Source organism: Aricia agestis, chromosome 9 (genome assembly GCF_905147365.1).
Source record: "Aricia agestis chromosome 9, ilAriAges1.1, whole genome shotgun sequence".
NCBI lineage: Eukaryota > Metazoa > Arthropoda > Insecta > Lepidoptera > Lycaenidae > Aricia > Aricia agestis.
In genome coordinates, this window is record NC_056414.1 from 12183015 (window position 1) to 12195582 (window position 12568).

General features: G+C 33.6%; 1 protein-coding gene across 2 annotated transcripts in view; it reads right to left on the bottom strand.

The window, feature by feature from the left end:
* LOC121730124 (cell wall protein DAN4-like) overlaps positions 1-11425 on the bottom strand; it is a 57281-nt gene extending 45856 nt beyond the window's left edge. For both annotated transcript variants that reach the window (XM_042118999.1, XM_042118998.1), the window contains exon 1: positions 11319-11425. The gene's annotated coding sequence lies outside the window, so the exon portion shown is untranslated. The remainder of the gene's footprint in view (positions 1-11318) is intronic.
* Positions 11426-12568: the final 1143 nt, after the last annotated feature.

The window sequence follows — 12568 nt, forward strand, 5'->3', positions numbered from 1 at the left end:
GGACTAGTCTGAAAAAGTTGTAACGACACTTTTTTGTTAGTACCTGCATGGTAGGGGCAGAGGGCGCTGATAGTTAATAAAGTTATTTTTTGAGTGTATATGTATTATGTATACACTGTATACTGGTATGTATACAACTACAAATATGTATATACTAGTAATCTGTGGTATACAACATAAGAAATAACTTCGTTCCATTCGGGTGTCCCTTGACACCTCTCAAGTTTTTACTAACTCCTGTGTCACCAGGATTGACAGCGGTGAAAACTATGATCCCAGCCTACCTAGCATACGCCAACGAGATATCTCACTCTACATGTTTTCTTGATGTTTGATGGTTTGTCTCTTCATCTCTATTGACCCTAGCATGACAAACATTTTTTCTCGCGTAGGTCTATCATCGAAATAACACATTTTTATAGAGTTTGGTCGAGATAATGTCGAGATTTTGACATTATGTCTCATACTGTCAAAATTTAATTATCTCGAGAGTGAGATATCTCGTTGGCGTCGTGGCGGCGTCGGTAGGCAGAGAGCTTGAAAGACAAGCTTTGCTTCGCTAAAACTCTTGAGTCCCGCAACGAAAATTAATCAGAAATATAAAAGGCTATAAAAACCAGCAGCTCTAAGGTAGTGTAAACATACACGATCTACAGGGTGTAACGAAACAAAGTGATAAAAGTGGATGTGTATGTGTCCCTATAATTTGCTTCGTAAGTTCACTGTGAAAGTAGCAGCGCTGAAAGAGCAAATTTTTGTGATTTGTATGGGCAAGTGCCCCAGCGTCATGAGTTTGTCCATACAAAAGCTGAAAAAAAAAGTTACTCTATACATGGGACTCTTACACACCCTAAAGTACTTACTAAACTTAACTTAGTTTTGTTACACCCATAGAATTATAACCTTGTTACTGCACCTTATATAGCATCCGAATAGCTTAGCAATATCCCGAGTAAACTTAACTTTGTACTGAATAGATATTTAATAATTAATCAGTGGTATTATACTCTGAAAGAAATAAATCAAGAGCACTTAGCAACTTAAATTAACTTACAAAGTCTATATAAACTCCGTGAACGAACTTAAAAGTTCCAGACAAGATCTTAAGAATAAATAACAATAGAATAACTAATTAAAATCCTCCATTGTATTGTACTATTACAAACATCAAATTATTTTAGGAGGCATACTGTATTAGTTATAATATAGTTTTATTTTTTAAGTTTTATTTATTAAAATAAAAACATTAATAAGAACTTGGCTATAAGACAAAATATTATATTATTATACGTTTAAGAAATTCACATTTAGTAGAATCTAGGTTAGTAATAAATAATAATATTATTATAAATATTATTATGTGATAAAATAAGCTAATAATATAATATTAATTAGTCACTTCGTTCAAATTCGCTATCCTTCAGGTGCCAATAACCTTTTCACACTTAGGCCCGTATAAATAGTCAGTACTCAAGATGTATGTCGGTCTCAAGACACGGTTCAGGTTCTGTGATTGGTTGACTGTGAAAATTTGGACCAATCACAGAGCCGAACCGCGTCTTGAGACCGGGTCGCATCTTAAGTACTGACTATTTATACGGGCCTTACAAATAATTATAGAATGCGAATTCTTTAAAATTAAAGGCTTCAAGACATCGCCATAAAATGGCTCGATAACGTTAACATTATTTTTTATTTCCCAAATTTTTATGTCGCTTTTGTCCTTCTCAAGGTCCAGAAGCGCGCGTTCCAATACCTTTGAAAATGTCATTAAGTGGATTTATGTGGAAACTGGAAAGTAAAGACGTCATAAAACTTTGTTGTCCAGACGTATGACACAATACATCGTATCAATTAATTCTAATCTATTCTAATAAGCTTGTATTTTTCAGCATACAGGCATCATGAAGATTTCCAATTTTTTTATTCAGAATTCGATCCTTATTAAGAAAATATATTGATATTTGTTTTTTGTAACATGCGATGTACAACATTGCCATTAAAATAATTTGTTTTGAAGTTGAAATGAAACCAAAATTCTATGGAATTTGAATTCTGATTTTGCATAACGATGCAGACGTTTTTCTGGGTATTTGGAACCGTTTGATTCAATTTGCATAAACTCTTGATGCAAATATTTAGATTTCGATCTGTAGGAAAGATAGTTTAAATATTTGAACTATAGTTTTATAATAATTACGTCGACGAGTTAATTATATGGGATCTAATGAGAGATGTCTAGACAGGGTCTAGATGAAGTGAGATCCCCTATACTTAGCTTATAAAACGTATTATATCCGTAGACAATGACTAGCGAGAATTTTGTTTCCAAACTAAAAGTAACTTTTTCAAACTTATTATCGCACTTAGACAATACTAGCTTTTGCCGGAAAATCCACGAGGCTTTTGTCAAAATCTTCATTTATTAAGTAATTAATATATTATATTATGTTCCTGAGTGCGGCAGTGTATTTCAAGAGTGTATTCTCAATTCTCCTAGTACTCAATATTATAACAATGAATACTGTAGACCTAATTAACTCTAGCGTGTTTATGTATCACGTGTTATTGAAATATTGCACTGATGTAATACTTAGTCATAGGAATGATACTAACATCACTGAGCCATTATCATGCAAGGCTGGCATCACATAATCAGCATCTCTGCATACCTGCATACTCTTACATCCACATAGTCTTTAAGTCAACACCATAAGGACCATAGCCGGGGTAAAACCCAAGTGTCACGGCATTAACAATGACACCCAAAGTGGGTGAAGTAACGCGATATTGGACACGTGCGATGCACCACTAACCACGCATCAACTAGCGTTCACCCATTTCACCACTCACCTACTACTGATCACCAATAGGCAGTAAAAATTACAAGACTGAGTGTGGGTTTTTGCCACTTCTCATGGCTCTCACTGTGGCTTAAACCCATTATGTTTATTTAAAAGTAGGTATTTTAACATCGAATCTACAACGATGCCTACCACCCGGTTTGGGAAGTAGCCCGGCAAGAAGCGGAAGAAACTCGCTGTGAGGATGTTGACTTAAAAAAATTGTAACATGGGACCGAAAAAGTGTCCGTACTAGCAATGAAAACCGCTTTGAATGTTGAATTCTTCACCATGCATGTTGTTAACGAGCTCTCTATGAGAAGTGATACAGACACTCCACACTATCAAAGATTCAAAGATTCTGTTTGCAAACTAAGTAATTAATTTACAAACAATTGTAGTAAAGACTTAAGTATCTTGTGCATGCGTTTGCTTTAAAATTTGTATTATATTTCACAATCATCCAATAAACATAATATCATCCAACAAATATAATATCGCATATCATCCAATAAACGCGGTGTCAACGCGGTTTCTCGTGAAAGCGCTCAATTTGAGATCATTAACTCAATTTGTTGCTGCGGAAATATTGGAATTAAATTGAAACTTGTAATATTGGAGCAAATTGTAAAGTTTTCGGACTTAGAAGATTCGTCTGTATGATACTAAACTTTCACATGTGAATTGAATTTGTACCTTCGTCATTTTGACGTTAACCGTAATATTAATGATTCCATATTTCCTGAATCCTCATCACTAAGAAGTGAAGACTATGAAATGATCAATTATTTTACGAAAAAAAAAATACAGACAAATAATAAAAGAGGTTTCTTGCAAATTCGTGTTAATTTTCCGGGGTTAAAAACTATCTTATGTACTTTTCGAGGCCTCAAAGTGTATCAAAATCTCAGCAAATTCGGTTCAAAGCGATTCAAACATGAAGAGGCGATTGTAGCAACAAGACATATTTATAAGGTTTTTACGTATTGTTTTATACGTGTTCAGCTCAATTATACAGAGTGACTTCTTTACTTTTTCGTCAAACACCAAATACTTCCTAGTAATGGTGTATTTGACGAAAAATTGGAGCATAGGTGTAATGACCTCACGCACCGTAACTCATAAGTCATAAGTAACAACGACTCACTACCGTGAAGTTGCGCCTCAATCTTTTATTAATTACGATGTTTTTACACAACTTTTTTTCTTTCCATCTAAAGGAAGTAAAAAACTTGCTTTGTGATCATAATCTGCTTCTGAGATCTCATTGAACTTTAAAGCACAGGGGAGGGTATCTAATATTTTGATTTGGATTTTGGAGTGGAAAAGTTTGTCTTATCTTTTAGTGAAAAGTCAAAGCTAGCTATTTTAATGAGATTCAATATAACTTATTTATCTCATAAACTACAAATCCGATTATGAAGCTCAGCCCCCCTAGACAAGTGGCAAAACACTAACGCTAATTGCTAGCGCTAATGCTACAAAATGTATGCGATTTGATAGTGATCGCTTCGCTAGCGAATACTGATGTCAAATCCATACATTTTGTAGCGTTAGCGGTTAGCGTTAGCGCTAGCGTTAGCGTTTTGCCACTTGTCTACGGGGGCTGTTTAGGGATTCTTTCAGGTTTTGATGATTGATATTTGATGGGTACAATAATTATACATTCATATACTCGGCCACATTTGTTTGGATTCTGATTTGCCACAAACACAACAATGATTTCCCTACTCCCGCGGCACGTTACATTCTTCACTTACTACTTAGCGCTTGTACTGTTACAAGTGACGTCATAATCACTTGTAGTGATAGTATTCACCGCTCGGCATTAACATTGAATGGGTAACAGTTGTATCGCTATTAGGTAACAGATGCCATGATGCCACGCGGGTAACGTTACTTTACATGTAGTACAGTTTTCGGCGTTATGTGGACTGTGAAAATGCTCCACATTTAACATTGTTGTGTAATGTGTTTTAAATAGTCGTAGGTAGTGAAAAAGTTACTTTACATGTTCAAATGTTTAATGATAAAATCCTTACTAATAGACATTATTATTCATTACTAATACACAGTGTTATTCTAATTGTTCGTAGCTACAGTAGATAAAGAGAAAATGTAATCTTGGTACGCCACAAAATTATGTAAAAGAGGGCGACTGGCCCATAGACGACCCTAATTATTGTAATAAAAAAAATTCGTAGCAAATAGCAATATTTGAGATTTTAACAATGCGAAATTAGCTTATAAGTCGCAGATCACAGCTCAATGCAAAAAACAAATCTTTTCTTAGTAGGAGAAGAAAAAAATATACTTACACTTCTTTAGATGTCCTAAAATGCAGTTTGGTTTGCTGTATTTCAGTTTATAAACCTAGCAAATAGTACTGTTATGATAAAAAAACGAAAGTAATATAATATTTTTGCAGAAAGGAAATGAAAATGTAAAACAGGTATTCAAATATGCCGTTATCTTAATATTTATACGATTTTGGAAACTAAATTAGCATATAAACAAGGACATAGTTATTATTTATGACTGTATTAAGATAGTTTAGTCTTGTTTCATAAACGGTGAAACGTTTATTGCTTTTTTGAAATATAATGTCCCTAAAACTGTGAAACACCCGTTTTATTTACAATGCAACAAATATTTTTCGGCGCGTGTTTGCATGAGACCGAAATTATTGCTGGTGTCACTAATATAGCTGATATCAAGTGCACTTACAATTTATAAATAGGTTGATAGACCTATTTATAAATTATAAGCCACGATCAACTATGCCTCCAAGACGTATATATTTTAGCATCTTGTATCTATATATATAAAACTCAAAGGTGACTGACTGATATGGTGATCTATCAACGCACATCCCAAACCATTGGACCGATCGGGCTGAAAGACATGCAGGTAGATATTATGTCGTAGGCATCCGCTAAGAAAGGATTTTGATCAATTCCACCTCCAAGGGGTTAAAATAGGGGATGAAAGTTTGTATATAATAATGCTTCTTAACGCGAGCGAAGCCGCGGGCAAAAGATCGTTTGAGAATATAACCATTCGTTTCTTTATTCTGTCAAGTAATATGCATACCAGTGTGTTAAAAATATAAAGATAATACGACTAAATACAGGTGTATGTTACATGTTATTACGCATACATCGCTTCTCACAACCGGTCTGGAGACACGTTAATACCTAGGACTTGTTAACCGACCTGCAGCCCCAGACCTAACAATATGTAGTTAAAGATATTCTCGATCAGAATGTAGTTATATAAAAGCTCTATAAAATATGTAAAGCTTAGCAGCAGCTGTGAAAATCAGAAAACGAGCAACACAATCTTACTTGGGTACTGCATTTCTTCTTTAGTAAAATAGCTATACTAATTTAATAAAGAGGAAATATTTTTTTGTATATTGGTTGCTTTCTTTTGATTAGGTTCCTCAAATAGTAATTGATCCTTTTTATGAGGCATAGATATACAGGTTGCAATTAAACCTTCCTGCCAATTTTTTTCCGGGGAGGCGCGCGCGCGGGGTCACATCACGCGTCGTGTCCATTAATTGTAGTGTTTTTTAGGATAACTTTCGAAAGCTATTTCTCAACATTTTAGTACTGAGTGATTTTAAAAGAAAAAATATGTGTATTTTTATTTTTAACAAGGATCAATATATCAAAATTTGGCAGGAAGGTTTAATTGCACCCTGTATAGGAAATAATGACAATTAGTATGGTCATTGTTTATCGTAAAAAATGGTATGGTTCCTAGGGGATATCCGAAAAAATATTCTTTACTTGATGATAACTTAAATATTATACCTTTTTTTGAAGGTCGCATAGTAGCTTCGAAAATGCGTTAACAGGAAGTACTTTATAGGAAGAATAGGAAACGAACAAACAAAACTACGTTTTTTCTATTAAGTATATAAAATACATAATATACAAAAGAAAAATGACGCGTTATTAAGTTGTCAACGTAAACTACAAAGTTTGTAATAAAGTTATTATAAATCATAAGTTCATCGAAGCTATTTATCATATTCCGATTAATATATAATTGTTATTAGTGTAGTCAAAATGTTGTAGAGGAAAATTCGATAGGAAGTGTCGGTAGAATTTTCTTCTTTTAACTTTTTCGCACTTTTTTAATCGAGCAAAAAGGCCCACCACACATTCCCACCACTGCAACTCCTGTGTCGCCAGGATCAACAGTGGTAACCAAACCACGAAAACCCTTTGATATGATCTCAGGGATGCCCGAGGGACAAGCTAATCTGTGTCTTGGGACCCGCACTTTACGAATGGTCGACTCTTGTAGTATATTTGCGCCAAGAAATGCTTGATGAATGAAATCCTGGGTCATCGATTTAGGGAATTTATTTACAGCTAGTGCTTTGATCAGTCTGGTCCACCATGTAGCTAGGGGTCTGTCTCTAGCTCTCTTAGTTTCTGAGATTTGCTTATGAACTATGCTTCTAGATTCGAATTATGTAATGTTTTTCACTTTTCAGCCATACTTATTCTTTAATGTATCAATTGAATCTTTTAGTGATATTAAAGTGTCGACTTTCGAGGCGCCGGAGTTCTGGTCGATGGATGTAGTCTATCGGAGGTTCCGGGGGAGACTCCGGAACGAAGCGAGTCACGTCGCCGGCAAAACGTGACAGTGTTAGTTTTTAAGAATATATATAAAATATGTATGTTACTTTTAAGGTATTTATTATATGATTGATATGTATGTTAGATTTTAAGGTATTTGGCCTAATAAAGGGCCTCTGATGCCCGAAATAAATGATTTGATTTGAATAATCGTGATTGTTTGCTAAACAAAGCATGTCAAAGTGTATTACATATATTTTAGTCATGGTTAGGAGTTAAGATAACTCTACATCCACAAACCTTCCTGATACAATCTGGGTTATGTGTCGTCGAGACGCTGCGACCTTATAAAGAGTTCTTTAGGTTCTCATACCTTTTTCAAGGGCAAAGGAAGTTATCTCATTAATTTAAAATTACATTGAACGTAAAATTGTGACTCACTGGATGGGTTTATATGTGCTAGTATAGTATGTAAACCCAGGCTATTAAATCCCTCTACACCAGCAATTCTCAAAGTGTGCCCCGTGAAGCTCTAGGGCTTAGGGGCCTAGGGGCTCCGCGAGCGATACATATTAATTTGTTTTTAGAAACGTCATCAGACACCATGGAGATAATTCATTCAAAGACAAAACATTTTTTTTGGTCGTCAAAAATGTCGTCTCAAAAGGATTTTGCCTTCAAAAAAGTTTGAGAACCGCTGCTCCATACTATCTTATAGAAACATTAACTTTAGGGTTTTCTAGCTCTATCTCTCTTACTCTCTAATTCTTTTCTCTCCTATCTAATCCATTCCATGCTTCGAGTGCGGTTCGTAGAAAATCTAAAGTCGTACAGTTATTTACAAACTTTAAAATCTTTGCACACACACAGTAACCAACCTGACACCATTGTTAAGGCCGAGATGGCAAGTGGTTTCACGTTTTGAATACCGCTGTAATATGTGTACAAATATTTGGATCAGGCTTGACTGGCTTCTATAAAGATACTGTCAGATTCAAATATATTTTTTAAACGGGCTTTGGTCCACCACACATTCCCACCACTGTATCTCCTGTGTCGCCAGGATGGACAGCGGTATCCAACCACGAAAACCCTTTGATATGATCTCAGGGAGCCCGAGGGACATGCTAATATGTCTTGGGACCCGCTACGAAATTAATCAGAAGAAAATAGGAGGAGTAGGAAGATAACACCTTATATATATATATATATATATATATATATATATATATATATATATATATATATATATATATATATATATATATATATATATATATATATATATATATATATATATATATATATATATATATATATATATATATATATATATATATATATATATAAAACTGGTGTCGCGAGGTTTGTTGCGAAACTTCAGCGAGACGACTGGAGTGATTTTTTCAAACTTTTGTAGTCTGAACTACTACGAGACGGCTAGAACGATTTTAATAAAATTTTAGGGAAATCTGAGAGTCGACAATCATTTACTTTTTTATCCACCAAATATCCATCTCAACTTTAACGACAAAAAACTTTAGCCGGGTCAGCCAGTACATTAAACTTTCATAAAACGTCGTTTGACTAATCACTTGTGGCTTTGCGGAGTTCTCGTTTTAGAAACATCCCGTTATGTTGTCTTGTTTCATTATGCACAGTGTATTGACATCATAAAGCATGATCTATCAAATACGTACGCAACATATTATGTGTCAGATTGGCAACAAGCACATGGTACATGATAATTTAATATTACACCCTGTATAGGTATTTTTCTTCTGTGTATTCTCTACTGGTCATAAGAACAAACTTCATAAAGCCTTGTGGTCGTGTAGATAGATAAAAGAAAAAGTTGAAAAAGTGATCGTTGCAGAACATACAAAAAAAATATATAAATAGACGAACATTTATTATAACCTCCTCCTTTTTGAAAGTCGGTTAAAAATTAGCTGCTTTAGCCAGTTTCCTATAAGGCATTCAGGCATTAGCTTAAATGGTTTGCAAATATAACGCCAGTAGATTAATATAATGAAATCAGTTGTTTCATACTCACGTCACCCCATGACTTAACTGATAGAGCTTTTTCACATCCACGCTCCTATATTATTCCTTGTTTATTCCAGTCATAGCACTAGCTTGATTTAAATATGGATCACCTCTTACCGCAAACACCGACTAAATAGTACAATACACTTTTTTGCGTTTGGTTAACTCCTAAACGTTATCTCTGTGTCACAGGAAGTTCCACAACGCTTGCCATTATGTCCGCAGATGCTCCACAGCCAAAAAACATTTAACTCAAACAAGACAATATAATATTATTCTCGCGCCATTGCCGGGAGAATAATGCGTATACTTTAAAATAATAACTTCTGTTCTTCTAAATTTATTACTGAAAAATCAATTGAAATTCAGTAATTATTATTACTAGAGATCGCCCAATAGTCGAAATTCGGCCTTAGCTTATACGATTCAGGACTATAAATATAGGTACCTAATATTTTGTAAAAAATATTGCCTTTATCATATTTTTTTCAACTCTTGTCTCTGGGACTCAGATCTCAGACTGGCCGTGTAAGCATTGTGTAATAGTATCTCAGAATCAATAAAAAAATTGAATTGAAAGATTATAGTTATAATCCATTTTTAATTTGTCACCTTGTTGTCAACAGACTTCAACCATAAATAAAAGAATTCGTATGTATAGGCTTGTCACTCAAAAATCAGTCATTTTTCCTAGTGTGTGTGTTCTAGTGTGTGTAATGTTTTATTTGTTAAAAAAATGTATGATAAAAGCATAATTTCAAAATAATATTAGCTCGATGGACTCCTTCACCATATAAACTATAACTGTGCAAAATTTCATTCACCTACGTTTCCCCATTTTTCGTCAAAAGGAATACAAAGTTTATGGCTCACGTATTAATATATAGATTATTTACATAAAAATGTAATATTTATAGGCGAAATATTTTTCCTTTGACTTGACACCAATTCATAAACAGAGCTTTCCTTCTGATAGAAAAATATAAACTTTTAATTATGTTGCTGTTAGATTTTTTTGCAGATTGGTCATTAGCAGCAGAGAGGGACTTTCTTACCCCACAGACAATGATAGGTACAAATAGTTGTACTCATCATCATCATCGTCATATATCATAACTTAAATATAGAACAACTTCTATTTAATAATACAATACATTTTTAATAGCAATTTCTATTGTTATCAATAGAAATTCTATATAAATTATAGTAAGAAATAACATAAAAATTATAGTATGACAAGTACCTCCGTTTGTAATACTAGATAAGATTCACGTGGTATAACTGAACACAAATTGATAAAGAAGCAACTTAAAAAAATATTTGTATGTTTGTAATTCGCGAAAAATAAAACAAGTTTGCAATCGCAAATCTAGAGCTGCGTCGCTCGTTGAAGTCTTTTTGAGGCGACCGTTTGTTTGTTGACATGAAAATATTTTTATAGGGTTAAGAACCTTCGTATCGTTTTATTATTTTATTAAATTTTATCGCTACATTTTAACGTCGCAATAGGTATAACAATCGCAGACCATAACGATAATTTTATTGTATTTTGAAATAGTGCTACGAAGGGGTTAATTATGAAACTTTTGGTTCATGCATGCTTCGTTTTAATTTTTTTTTCATACCAAAGTGTAAAATATGGGCTTTTAATTAAAAAAATATTAATATATTAATAAGTAACTATGTATTCTTTCTTAAGTATCTTCCCTTATGTGGTTTCATATAATTTGTGACACACATAATATAATATGAATACTTTTTATAACCACGATGATGAGCTATAAGTAAATCAAAATCAAAGATATATCATAAATAGATTACTTACTATAATCAAGAGCTAAATAATTCCTTGTGATCACAGTACACTTTAGTTTTTTTTTCAGTAGTGTCAGTCGCGAGCAAGATGCGCGTGCGCAGGCGTCTAACGCGGGCGGACTGCGGCACAGTACTGGCGACATAACGGCCGGGAGATGTTCCTTTTTTAAAATTAGTTTTTCTTCATAATTTCCTAATTATTGTGGCCAGCAGTTTTTTCAAAATCGGTCGAGTTTATCATGTAAAGTTGTCGTTATGTCATTGGGGTAGGTTTAATGTTATAATTAACTCAATTGTACGTAAGTGTGTACAATTATGATGAACTCAGCTTCGTAAGTACAGTTTATTATAATATTTCTTGTATTTAATTACAGATACAATAGGCATTGTTGAACAAAATACAAACAACTAGATGTTTTTCGCGATTACATACTTATTTTATTTTCGTTTATTGGGGTCTCCAAACAGTCTTACATAAATATTAGTAAAGCAAAGTATGCAAATTGCTATTATAATATTTACTAAAAGTAAAACCAACAGCGGTGACCACAGATGAATAATTTAGTATAGGAAAAAATAGAGAGAGAAGAGAGCAGAGAGTAAATTATATATATAATTAACATAAAGGTTAATTTGTGTGTCAATTAGACATACGTCTTGTCAAGAAGAATTTCAGTAAACCGTACATGTTCGCGCTATAAAAACTACGTTTTCCCGGGAGTTTTGTTTATCATCTCGGAAGTAGTGTTGAGTAAGTTATCAGCTAGGTTGAAGTAAAAAAATAACTAAATATTTTTTACCAAGTTAACCAGTGCAGCTTGCAATAAAAACTTTTCACGATGCTTGATTATAAAGTCACGCAGTGCCCATCAACTTAGATCAAAAGCAAAGAAGTATTACTGTCATATTTGCTAACTATTTCCTATTTATAATTGATATACAGCTCTTCCGAATATGAGATACTGATTTCATGGTTATTATTTTTTGTAATTAAATTAATTATTTGATGTTAACTTAGTCTTGACTAACATAAAGTCTGCAGTAAACGTTTCTGCGAAAACGAAAGGGGTAATTCTCTTTACACTTGTCGCTGAACCGATTCTAACGAAATTTGTTTGTCAATTGGAATCCTGAGAAAGGAAAGAGAAGAAGAAGTTACATTCACGAAAAAAAGTAGTTTCTGCGCGGTAACGAATATCTTAACGAACAAACTATGCGGGCAATATCTAATACTACATGATATTTTGTACACACTACACA